The 11,960-nt window shown below is 45.7% G+C and overlaps 1 long non-coding RNA gene across 1 annotated transcript; it reads left to right on the forward strand.

Moving 5' to 3' along the window:
- Window positions 1–236: 236 nt before the first annotated feature.
- On the forward strand, window positions 237–4,277 carry LOC146821964 (uncharacterized). Its single transcript, XR_014962796.1, has 3 exons — window positions 237–1,253; window positions 2,695–2,805; window positions 3,794–4,277. It is a non-coding gene; the product is annotated as an uncharacterized LOC146821964 (long non-coding RNA).
- The last annotated feature ends 7,683 nt before the right edge of the window (window positions 4,278–11,960 follow it).

An 11,960-nucleotide genomic window follows, 5' to 3' on the forward strand; every position in this document is an offset into this window, starting at 1 on the left:
GGGGAGGCGGAGTTGGCTGCACTAATTTTCTTTGTGCAGCGCCACCTCCCCTCAACCCTGGCAGCAGGTGGCAGGCCTGGGTCCGGGTACGGCCTCCGGGAGCGTCGGCAGCGGTGGGGGAAGGTGCGCCGGGCAGTGTCTCGCATCTCTGGGGTCCGGCGCACCCAGGCACAGCTGACGCACCGGTGGTCCGACATCCTGGACCGTGAGCAGGACCTGCTGGACCTGCTAGGAGTGGAGGTCCCGGGGCTTGGTGAGTACCTATTTAATTATTACAACTTTGTGTCTGTTCTTCTGCTCTATGTTATATATTGCGAATATCTTTTTTTCCTTCCAACCAGATAGAATGTTGCTGCTTGCAATACATTCCAGGTTAATAATGTTTAAAAGTCTTCTGTGATTATGACACAGGTGCTCTTCTGCGCTACTACTAATCTTACTTGTTTGCAGCTTTGCGTTTGCGCTTGCTTAGCGTGATTCTTTACGAGTTTATTTTAGAGAAATTAAGTTACGTAATGCTACAGTGACTCATGTCCACTCCTTACTTTGTCCTGTCACTAATAGATAGGGGCGGATTGATACATAGGTTTAGGTACTTTGTATGAGCTTCTAATTGGTTAGTGGTATGCGTGATGCCCCCTCACTCAGTTACGTGACGTGCTGCTAGTACGCCAGTCTTTAGAACCTTTCTAGTTTGTTCAATGAGTGGAGGTAGGCTTTGCAGTTACTTAGCAGTAGCAGATGAGCATCAATCAAACCAAAATTGTGTATATACAAAAAATGTAGTCATGTTAATGTGTCCTCCATGATTGGATCATACACATTGTTGAGGAATACAGTCGAAATGCATACTTAATGTACAATTGGCATGCCTGGAATAGGTGGGCTAGGTTGGGTGGTAGGTTGTACTAATACTTAGGCTTACTTGTAACTTAGTTTTCTGGAATCAGAATGGAAGAATGGATTACTGTTGATAAATAGTAACTTAAGTAGTCGAACTGCGAATCCCCCGATATTACATGTTGACCAGATGAGATCGGTCAATGTAGTTATTGCAATTGTTTAGATAAGTGTTTTTTGACCGTTGTTGAAAAAAATTGTATTTGCTTAAGTTGACACCATCCATCAATGTTTGTCTTTCTTATATCTTTCCTGTTCATCAGCACCCAGGGGCAGACGGGCAGGGACTGGGCAGTCGGCGGGACAGGAACACCACGAGGAGGACACCGCTGAGGGCTCCTCTGCTGGCCCCAGTAAGTCTTCTTGTTTTTAATAATATTTCTTATTCCATAACTTTTACTGCCCCATTTCTCCCGAACTATAGTGTGTTTCCAAATGCTATTTTTTTACCACCAATTATCCTTCGATCTGTACGGTTTCAAAAAGCTTATCCCTGCCTCCGCTACGATGACTGAGTACTACTACATACTATCAGTCTGTCTGTCTGTACTGTAGTAGCTAGTCTTGCCCAGTGGCACTCTTTGTGAAAGGTTGTAATATAAAACTCATATTCACCAGTAGCTCGTACAATCCGTTGGGTCGTTGTCTTGTACTACTTTTTACTCTTGTTGATGTTTAGGCTTTGAAAATTCACAGCAACAGCCCTACCAGATTTCTTAATATTTTGATATGATACCCTATAGGACATACAACTGTTGTAGGGATCTTGCACATACATTTGCACCAGAAAATAGGATGTTGGTGATGGTAGGTTGGACCTTCCTTGCACACCTCAATCAGAAATTCCGCACCCACCACAATTCCACTGCTTGACTATAGTACTGTCTTGTCATACCTATTAGGTCTCGGAACCCTCCCCCCAAGACAACCAACAAGTAGACAACCCAGAACATTAACACACCCAACCTCTGTCGTGGAAGCAATTCACATGCACACCCTTACTTTAATTTGCTCAATCGTGTAAGTTAGTCCACTCCACACCAAATACCACGAAGTCTATGTAAGTTTAAAATTTTTATTTCAATTTGAGAAGGTCTGTACACTGTTATCTTAGCAGCACCAACCGGCAAATCAATAACATTAAAACAAAATACATTGTTACACTAATACAGTTGGGAATTAAATCATGATAACTGAAGTGGTGGAAGGCAGCACCACCATCCCATAGCAATTTAGTTTATATACATTTATAAATGAAGATGTGAGTGAAGGGACCCCTCACCTCAGAAGAACCTAGTACTGGTAGTTGGTGCATCGTTCAGAAGCTCTGGTTCGTAGAAGCGAATCTTGCGTCTGTAATGCGAAAAAAGAAATGGTGTGCGTTAGTATATTGCAACTTGCAAGCATTTCTCAGCCGTGCCAAAAAGTGTAGCATCTATGGATAAGCAATATGGACTAACAGTAACAGTAGTACACCAGTTCTTCCTAAAAAAGTGGCTGGTTAATGTTTGTTGACCGCCTGTACGCAGCGCGTAGACTAGACAGTAGCAGTGTGAGGCAGGTCATGTGGGCTCAAAGGTGTCTTAAGAAGCTGCAAGGTAAAGGTAACGTCACATGTGCATGGCTAGGGCTAATCAAGCAAATGCTACAATGATCATATAACTTAGTGTCTACTCTACTACTACCTGATTTGTACTAGTGATTTATGTTAGTATTAACTCATTTTTCAACCTTGCTACTGATCAATAGGGGGGAGGTGTATATGTTGCCTAATAAATGTGTAATGTTTTCTAGGCGCACTACCGACCACCATTGCTGGGGCCAGCGAAGGCGACGCCGAGGGCGAGGATGCGGCAGTTGCAGATAGCAACGGAGGGGGAGTGGCAGCACCAGTGGCAGGCGGTGGTAAGTTAGATTCATAATCTTTAACTATTGTTGAACTTGACAGCACACTCACTGCAAAGGTGTACTGTATGTCTATGTATACTGTAAAGTTGTGAATTAGGGCCCCATTAGGATGGTGGGCGTATTGCCCCCGCCGGGCTGGCTGGAATTCACTGCCGTCACAGCAGGGGCAAACCTCCCGCCATCCCTGTAGAAAATATTCAGACATGTCTAGGCGGAAAAGGGTTCAATATGGCGGTGGTGTCTCTCTCACCACACCGGCAGCCATATAATCTGCATTTTGGAATGCCTTTGCGTGGCGGCATTACCGTCCGCCACGGAAAGGCATGCACACATTGCAGAGTATGCTTGGGGGCCCCCATGGAGGGTACCTACCGATGCTATGGTACCCCCCGACTTTCAAAGCAAAACGTGACAGGCTCCGTGCGAGGCCCGTCATGTTGTGCTTGGAAAAGCAGCACAACATTTTAGCATTGCTTTCAGCAAAGCCAACCAGAATTTAAAATTAAAATAACAGGGTGCGCCCGCCACTGTGCCGGGCGCATCATCCTAATTAATTGTCCCCACGGGACCCCCACCCTTTTTAGCAGTCGGATGGCGGGCGGACAAAGTCCGCCCGCTATCCGATGTCGTAAGTAAGTATGAGTTCTTGGGGACGTTTGAAGAGTGAACTAGAAGACTAGAATTCCCTTTAATTGGTATAGGACTAGGAGCCAGAGTATTGAGTAACCAATGGCCTCATCTATCTGATTTCAACTCCGCTTTGAAAGTTTTATGGAGAAGAGCACCTGGTGCACTGTTCAACTAAAAAGTGTAAGACAGGTGGAAGGAAGAAGGACGGGCGACATTTAAAATGTTATGTACTACTGTGCTTTATTTTATAGTGCTACTCTACCATGCCACTATGTGTATAAATAATTACCTTGTCCTACTGTTTTATTAAGACTATATTTTACAATTGTCGTGTTTTTTTCTTTTTGATACACAGCTACTCCGAAAATCAACCGCAAGGAGTTGGCCGCCAAGGCACGGCGCCGGAAGCTGGAGGCAATCCAGCAGGAATACCGGCGGCTGGTGGTCCTAGCCGAGGAGGAGGAGGAGAGTGCAGCAGCAATTGAAGCCTCCTCCAGTGCCCCGGGCCCCAGCCACCGCCCTCCAGCGGTACGGCGCCACCGTCTGGCGGCTGCCCGCCGCCACCGTGCCATCTCCGGTGCCCCCCCCCACTGTGGTTGCAACTGCCGCGGCCTTAGACGCCGCGTCGCCCATTTAGAGGACCAGATTCGTGTCCTCCTCCAGTCCCGCCCCACCAGTTAGTCCCTGTCACTGCCCCTTTTTTAATTCCTGTTTGTTTCCTCACTCGTTTGGGCGTTCTCTATTTCTATGGACAGTCGTTGGGGTTAGGGAGGGGGGTGGGTCAGCTTTTGTGGGTTTAGTTTATTTGTTAGGGTCAATTAAATATATTTTTCTATGTTACATGCAATGTTGTTAATGTTTTGTAGGTGGGGTAACTGTTTTACATCACACTGTTTCTTTGCTGGTGCATGGCCGCCCATAGCGTGTGTTTGATTTCAATAATTTGCTGACTGTATAAGACACAAACAGATAGATGCGACACACCTCACTCATTGACTGGTCCTACTATGCATTCTTTGGAGTGGTGTTTGAAACTGACATCATTGACATGTCCATTATTGATTCTGCCTCCCCCAAACTTCTCTCTTACCGGTGCTTGATGTTTATGTCCAACTGTGGCACAGCACTGGCTGCATGGTGAAGATGGTTTCCTTTTTCATACATGCCATGATTGGGGTGGTGGTGGTAGTATAGTAGTAGTATACACTGGCAGGGTAGCAGCATTTCCAAAAAAAGAAAAGGAGATAGTCAATCGCCTTTGAGAGACTGTTAGAGGAGTAGTTGAATGAAGTACATCACAGAATTTACCGAGCAACAATTATATGTTCAAATATTTGACAAAAAAAATGAATGCTGGATATTATGAGGATAGCCTACTAGACAGAGTTACAAACTATAGTTTTGTCGACTTGGCTATGCCTACAGTCTAACAGTTAGTGCTGTATATGAGGAATGACAACAAACAAATCAAATCAATGCCGGCAATTCATGCTGAGGTATATGTTCCTTTGTTAAATAAAATAACCTGTGAAATATCCTACTCATGGGTGGGCAAGCAGAAGAAGATCATCGCTCTGCATTGAAATTGAAGTAGTGTTGCTTTCACCACATCCGCCCCAGCAAGTGTGTGATTAAGTATTGGTGTACTTTTAATTTAGTTACACCTCGACAATAAGTCACACAGCCCGGGGGAAGAGGGTTAGGGTCCGTTGATTGGATGGGAAGGGGGATTTTGGGAAAGGTTTGACATAGAAAAACAGTATGCATACATAGACAAACAAACGACAATCATTGAAGACTACCATACCATATCCATTCCATATGTTAAGGTATAAAAAAGGAAATGCATGCATGATGAGACCCGGATTACATACACTTCTATTTCTTGTTCTGTTCCGGCCTTAAAACTTTAACAGATAGCAAATAGAAATTTTAAATATTGGTAGTGAAGAATCGTAAACACAGAGAAAACGTAATGATGATTGATAATAACAACTCCAAGAACACACTGTTGTAAAGAATGTATACAAGATATTAATCAAATTTTTTAAAAGAAGTGAAAAGTGGATACTGTTACTGTCTTATCCTGGTCAAAAATGTGGACTGGTTTTTTGCATCTCGGCATTCCTCTTGCTCCTCTCGTCCATCAATCTAGGGTGTGTCGCCTCACCACTCGCCACTGCCCGGCTGGAATAAAAAGGTGATTGATTGGTAAGGTAATTAATATGCATTGTAATGTTTTACAAAGTTTTGGACAAGGCCCGGCCTGTAATTTTAGATTGAAAACCAAAGGGGATATTCAGAAAGAAAGTGAAAACAAATGCACAAGTGATGGTGTAGTGCAACAAGAACACTTTCCGAGGTGGCATGTATGCATATGCATCATCTCTACTGTAGTCTGTTTCCAGCATAGACCTTCAACAGTAACAGGAGAGATCAGGCCCACAGTGCTTACCATTAGCACATCCTACGTTACCACTTTAGAGTCCTTTTTTTTTTCTCTCAAAGAGTTGGACAAACGCAAAGCACATTATCCATTCCAGACATAGCATTTTACAGTTAAAGTTAGTAAAATCAATGCACTGCAGTCATCCCACCGCTACACTCTATTCAACTTCTACACAGACATTTGGGTGTGCTGTGGTTGTGGTTCACGTGTTTACCTTTAGGCTTTTCCGTTTTATGCCACTCATGAAACATCCTCCTGACTTCATCATCAGCTCTGATACTTCTACTGACTGAAGATCGGCCTGCAGTACAAGTGTAATTTTTAGAACACAACAAGAGTAGAAATATAAATATTACTGACTTGAGTCATTCTTTATTGTGTACAGAAAGATAGATTAACACTAGTACACTTTGACATCATTCACTTTGTGCACAACAAACAACGCCAACACAAAGATCAATAGCTCAGAGTCAGGTGTCCAATGCATGCCATTAATTATCATCATTTATTACCTGTTACTTCTCATCTTAAGTTAACGGGCCGTCTCTTTCGCCATCATCATGACGGACGGTGCTGTTTAAGTCACAGTCATTTGCATTGCGCAGCAGATTGAGTGAGTGCCCTTCCTGTATTGAATTAAAAGCAATGTATCACCAAGATGCAGGAGAGAAGTACACATTTCTTGTTTGCCAGAAGAGGAAAATTAGTAATTACTAGTGTGTTCTGTAGAAAGTTGATTAGTGGCAGTGCACAATTACATCAATTCATGCGAAACACACCACAAAATCTACATCATTCAGTCTGCTATTCTGCGGCCAATGCATGGCATCAATCATTACCTGTTGCATCTCATCTCGTTAACGCTGCAGGCCGTCTCTTTCGCCATCATCATGATGGACGGTGCTGTTAAGTCACAGTCATTTGCATTGCGCAGCAGATTGAGTGAGTGCCCTTCCTGTATTGAATTAAAAGCAATGTATCACCAAGATGCAGGAGAGAAGTACACATTTCTTGTTTGCCAGAAGAGGAAAATTAGTAATTACTAGTGTGTTCTGTAGAAAGTTGATTAGTGGCAGTGCACAATTACATCAATTCATTCATGCGCAACACACACAACAAAATCTACATCACTCAGTCTGCTTTTCTGCGGACAATGCATGGCATCAATCATTACCTGTTGCATCTTATTTTCAGTTAATGGCCAGTCTCTCTCGGCTCTGAAGGAGGATAGCTATAGAAGTCATCAGATTCATGGTCCACTTGTTTTGGAAGGACGAGGAAAGTTTGAATTTGTTGTTACCATCATCCAATCATCATTCATGAGGGAAATGGAATTGACCAGGAGATGCAGTATGATCGAGCGGAGGAGCTGGATTCTGAGGACTGTAGTGTCAAATGGCAGACACCTGAAACTTGTATCTTAAATTAGAAGATTAGAAGACGGTGATAATGCATTGGTTGCGATTCACAAGTTTATAACCGGAACAACAGACACAAACAAAGGGGGAAAAAAGGGAGGAAGACAGTAAGTGCGAGCCTAATTGTCAGGGAAGTATAGCTCGTCCTCAAACTCTGGGGGATCTTCCAGTAGTAGGTAATCATCTGACACAATACTACCGTCACCTGAGCCGCTGTCCTCATCTTCCTCTGTTGATTCATGCATTGTGTAATTCGGTGGTATGAAGTGCTGATTCATTTTGATCATTGTTAACCTCTCCACGTTTTTGGGAGATAGACTGGTCCTTCTCAAGGTTACAATGGAACCAGCAGCACTGAAAACACGTTCGGAAGAGACACTTGCGACAGGGCAAGCCAGATAGCTTATCGCCAGCCTGCTGAGCTGTGGCCATTCAGACCTTTTCCTATACCAATACTGCACTGGGTTTTGATCAACGTACACCTCTGTTGGATCGTCCAGATAGGCCTGGACCATCCGCTCAATGTTCAGGGTTGCTGCTGGTAAGCTTTTGTGCTGTTTTTTCTGTGCATCAGCACTGTGCTTACGGCCCATCTTTACATACCAATCTGATAATGATTGTACTCGGCCGAATGATCCAGTTATTGTTTTTGTAGTCGATGGTGATGGTGAGTGTTGCGATTGTGAGCCAACCGCACTGCCCTCAGCCGACGAAGTTGCACTTGATTCTGCATGGCCTGCTTCAGTATCAGTACTTGTTGTGGGTTGATGTGGCGGGCTTTTAATTAGCAGCCCTTCGTTTTCAAACTTGATGGCTGCTTCAGCTATACAACTTTTGTAGCGGGCAACATCAGTGTCGGAAAAAGAACGGAACAGTCCTAATTTTGCACGTGGATCCAGAATTGTGGCACAAATGTAATGGTCTTGTGACAAAATTTTATTTTGTATCCTTACATTTTCTGATAAGCGCCTGGATAAGCTCTCCACCAAGTCATGGGCTTGCCTTCTGTCCTCTACACCTTTGTAGGATTCAGACACATTATTCAGCTCATGCTCTAGCATTTGCAACAATGGGATCGCTTGGCCCATTGTACAGTCCTCCTTGCTGACTTCACGTGTGAAGACCTCAAAAGGAGACAGCATCTCAGTCAGGCATTGAATTAGGGTCCATTGCTCCCTCTGAAGGGTCATGCCTTTAACACTAGCATCACTGCCTTTGTACCAGACATAATCATTGAGTGACCTGTGCTGTTCGTACAGACGATCAAGCATGTAATACGTTGAGTTCCAACGTGTTGCCACCTCCTGGATGAGTGCCTTGACTGGCACCCTACGCTCACGTTGGAAGATCCTCAGCTGCTTCCGAGCTTTAAAAGAATGGCTGAAATGAGTGCATATTCTTCGGCAGATGGACAGTAAATTGCTTACTATGGGTTCTTTTTTCAGAAAGTCTTGCACTATAATGTTTATGCAGTGTGCCAAACACGGAACCCTGAAATAGGAACCAAGTTCCATGGCCTTAAGTACATTACTGCCATTGTCTGTGGCAACAAAACCAATACCAAGCCCTCTGGGCTGCAGCCATTCCAAAACCTTGGTGCGAAACTCTTCTAAAATGTTTTCAGCCGTATGAGATTTCTCCATGGCGAACATGGCTACAGTTGCATGTTTCCGAGTACCTTCAAAAATCGCAGCTGTGTCAACAACACCTCGTGCAGATAGTAGATCTTTAACCCCCACAAAAGAGATCCAGTGTGCAGTGATACACATGTAATCTGTGGCTTGGCAACTGGTCCACATGTCTGTTGTCAGGTGGATATTGTGCACAGCACTCTTCTGCAAAGCTTGTCCAACCAATTCCAGCACATCATGATGTAGTGCCGGAACAGCAATTCTTGCGAAATAGGACCGGCTTGGAACTTTCCATTTCGGGCAGATGGCAGACACAAATTCAAGGAAACCCACCCCTTCCACAAATGAAAAAGGAAGAAGGTCCAGCGCTAACATTTTAGCCAGCTTCGCATTGTACAATCGTGCCGTTGGGTGGTTGCGTTGGAACTGCCCCTCCAACCTAAACATGCTGTCAATGGTAGGCTGGCTTACTTTCCTTAGTGGTGCCATTAACCCACTAAGGCTCAACGACACAGATTGTCTCATTGAGGTACTCGCCGCCGGTCGCCTTGGTGTCTCACCCACACTCTGAGTATGGCTCTTACTGCGGTGCCACTCTGATGTTACTGAGGAGGATGTGGGCGTTACCACTGCAGTGACTGCACTACTGGAGACAGGGCTAGAAATGCCTCCCTGTTCTTCACCTGCCACCACAATAATATCGCTCCCTGATTCCTGACCAACTTCAAAGGGTTTAGTTTTCCTACTTTCTTTTAACTTAAGTAGGTGATCCTCCCACACAATAGTGTGGTGTGTTCTGAGATGACTTGCTTGTCCTCCGGTACCATAGTTTGTACCAAGCTTACCACGCCGAACACCTTGCCGACAAATTGCGCATATAGCAACGTTCTCCTCCTTGGCGCTAACAGAAAAGAAGTCCCAAACTGGGGAGGAGAACTTTCTGGCACTGCTGGATGTGCCACTTTCAACACCAGATGAACTTGAGGGGGTCCTTGAAAATATGTGACCCTGTCCACCTACACTGTGACTTTTACTACCACTTCCTACTGAGGTGGTTGAGCTGGATGTAGGTCCCTGCCGGGCCTTGGAAAATATGGCAGCTGGAGGTAGTGGTGGTGTAACCTGTGTTGGTGAGATCCGTGCTGCATCCCGCTCAGTAGCAGCCTTTCTGGATAGGGTTAGAATGTCGGTCTCCAATCCCTTTGGGGCGGGAGTAATGTGCGTGATGACTGGCTCGTCTTCATCAACATCATCACCCCCCTCTTCTACATCTACCTCCATAACTCTAAGTTTTTCTGGGACCTTCCTTTTCAGAAGCAATGTCTTGTGGCGTACTTCACTCTCAGACCGAGCTGGTGGGACCCAAGTGTCATCACGATCATCAGAAGCGGGGCTTGAAGAAGAAGATGATGGACTAAGCCTCCTTTTCCTTGCTGGTGGTCTGGAAGACAATAGATGTTCTGGAACAGTGGTTTGACTTCGCTCCGCTTTGTCTGCAGGAAGCTCGATTTCCTGAAATGCCCCTACGTCAGGAGCAACAACTACTATGGTGGGCTGTTGTGGCGGCTGCTGCTGTTCTGGTTGCGGCGGCTGCTGCTGCTGGTCTGGTTGCGGCGGCTGCTGCTGCTGGTCTGGTTGCGGCGGCTGCTGCTGCTGGTCTGGTTGCGGCGGCTGCTGCTGCTGTTCTGGTTGCGGCGGCTGCTGCTGCTGTTCTGGTTGCGCCGGCTGCTGCTGCTGTTCTGGTTGCGCCGGCTGCTGCTGCTGTTCTGGTTGCGCCGGCTGCTGCTGCTGTTCTGGTTGCGCCGGCTGCTGCTGCTGTTCTGGTTGCGCCGGCTGCTGCTGCTGTTCTGGTTGCGCCGGCTGCACACTGATCTGCTGAGTTTGCGCCTGCGTTGAACTTGATTGTGTACTACTTTGCGGTAATGACATTTCTTCAACACCGCTGCCCGTTAGTAGACTGGCTACCTCTGCGACAGTAAAGCCCTTGGGCCTAGGTTGGTGGGGTTGCTGGACCGCTGTGCTGCTCCCAGCTTGGTTCCCGGACAACGCTTTGGTGCCAAAAAAAACCTTGGCCGGCACACCACCAGTCGTGGTTAATGGCACTTCCTTTTTCTGTTCCTTCTTCTCACCAGCAACTTTCTTGGTACTGGACCTGGTACCTTTCTTTGGGGCCATCTTATTCCGACGTCAGGCAGGAGGCAGATGCACAACAAGTTCTGGTCACACGTGGGCGTGATGCGCAGCAGGACTTCTGTCTGGCTGGCAGTACAACGGGTAGCCAGGTGATGCCGATGACACCTCCTACTCTGTCTTTTGTGCACCTAAAAGCAAAGAAGACAGGAGAAGAACATCAGTGAAATGTTGCATTTGTTTTTGTGGTTCAGTTACTTAGTACTGTACTAGTGCAAACAAAAGATAGTCTAGCCATTTATGAATTTTTTTTAACTAGAGCTATGTTATACTACTAGTACTGTGTACAGCCACACTACACTCTCAGGAAGGTGATGTCTAAAAATTCAACAGATCACATAGAAAACACTTGATCAATAAAGCTGTGGCTACCTGCTCTGGTAGCAGTGGATGAAAGCAGGCCTGCTGGCAGACAAGGCCAGGCAAGCTTGCAGGCCTAGGCCTCAAAATGGCCACCAGCCACATGTCCAGGCCCAACAACATCAGCAAGGCCACCCCAAAAAACACACTTCCCCAACTCAATCCAATGCCATCCATGCCCAAAATGATGTCTAAAATCAACAGAACACACAGAAAACAGTAGATTACTAAAGCTGTGGCTACCTGCTCTGGTAGCAGTGGATGAAAGCAGGCCTGTTGGCAGACAAGGCCAGGCAAGCTTGCAGGCCTAGGCCTCAAAATGGCCACCAGCCACATGGCGAGCCCCAACAGCATCAGCAAGGCCACCCCAAAAAACACACTTCCCCAACTCAATCCAATGCCATCCATGCCCAAAATGATGTCTAAAATCAACAGAACACACAGAAAACAGTAGATTACTAAAGCTGTGGCTAC

The sequence above is a fragment of the Triturus cristatus genome, chromosome 6 (assembly GCF_964204655.1).
Source record: "Triturus cristatus chromosome 6, aTriCri1.1, whole genome shotgun sequence".
Taxonomy (NCBI): domain Eukaryota; kingdom Metazoa; phylum Chordata; class Amphibia; order Caudata; family Salamandridae; genus Triturus; species Triturus cristatus.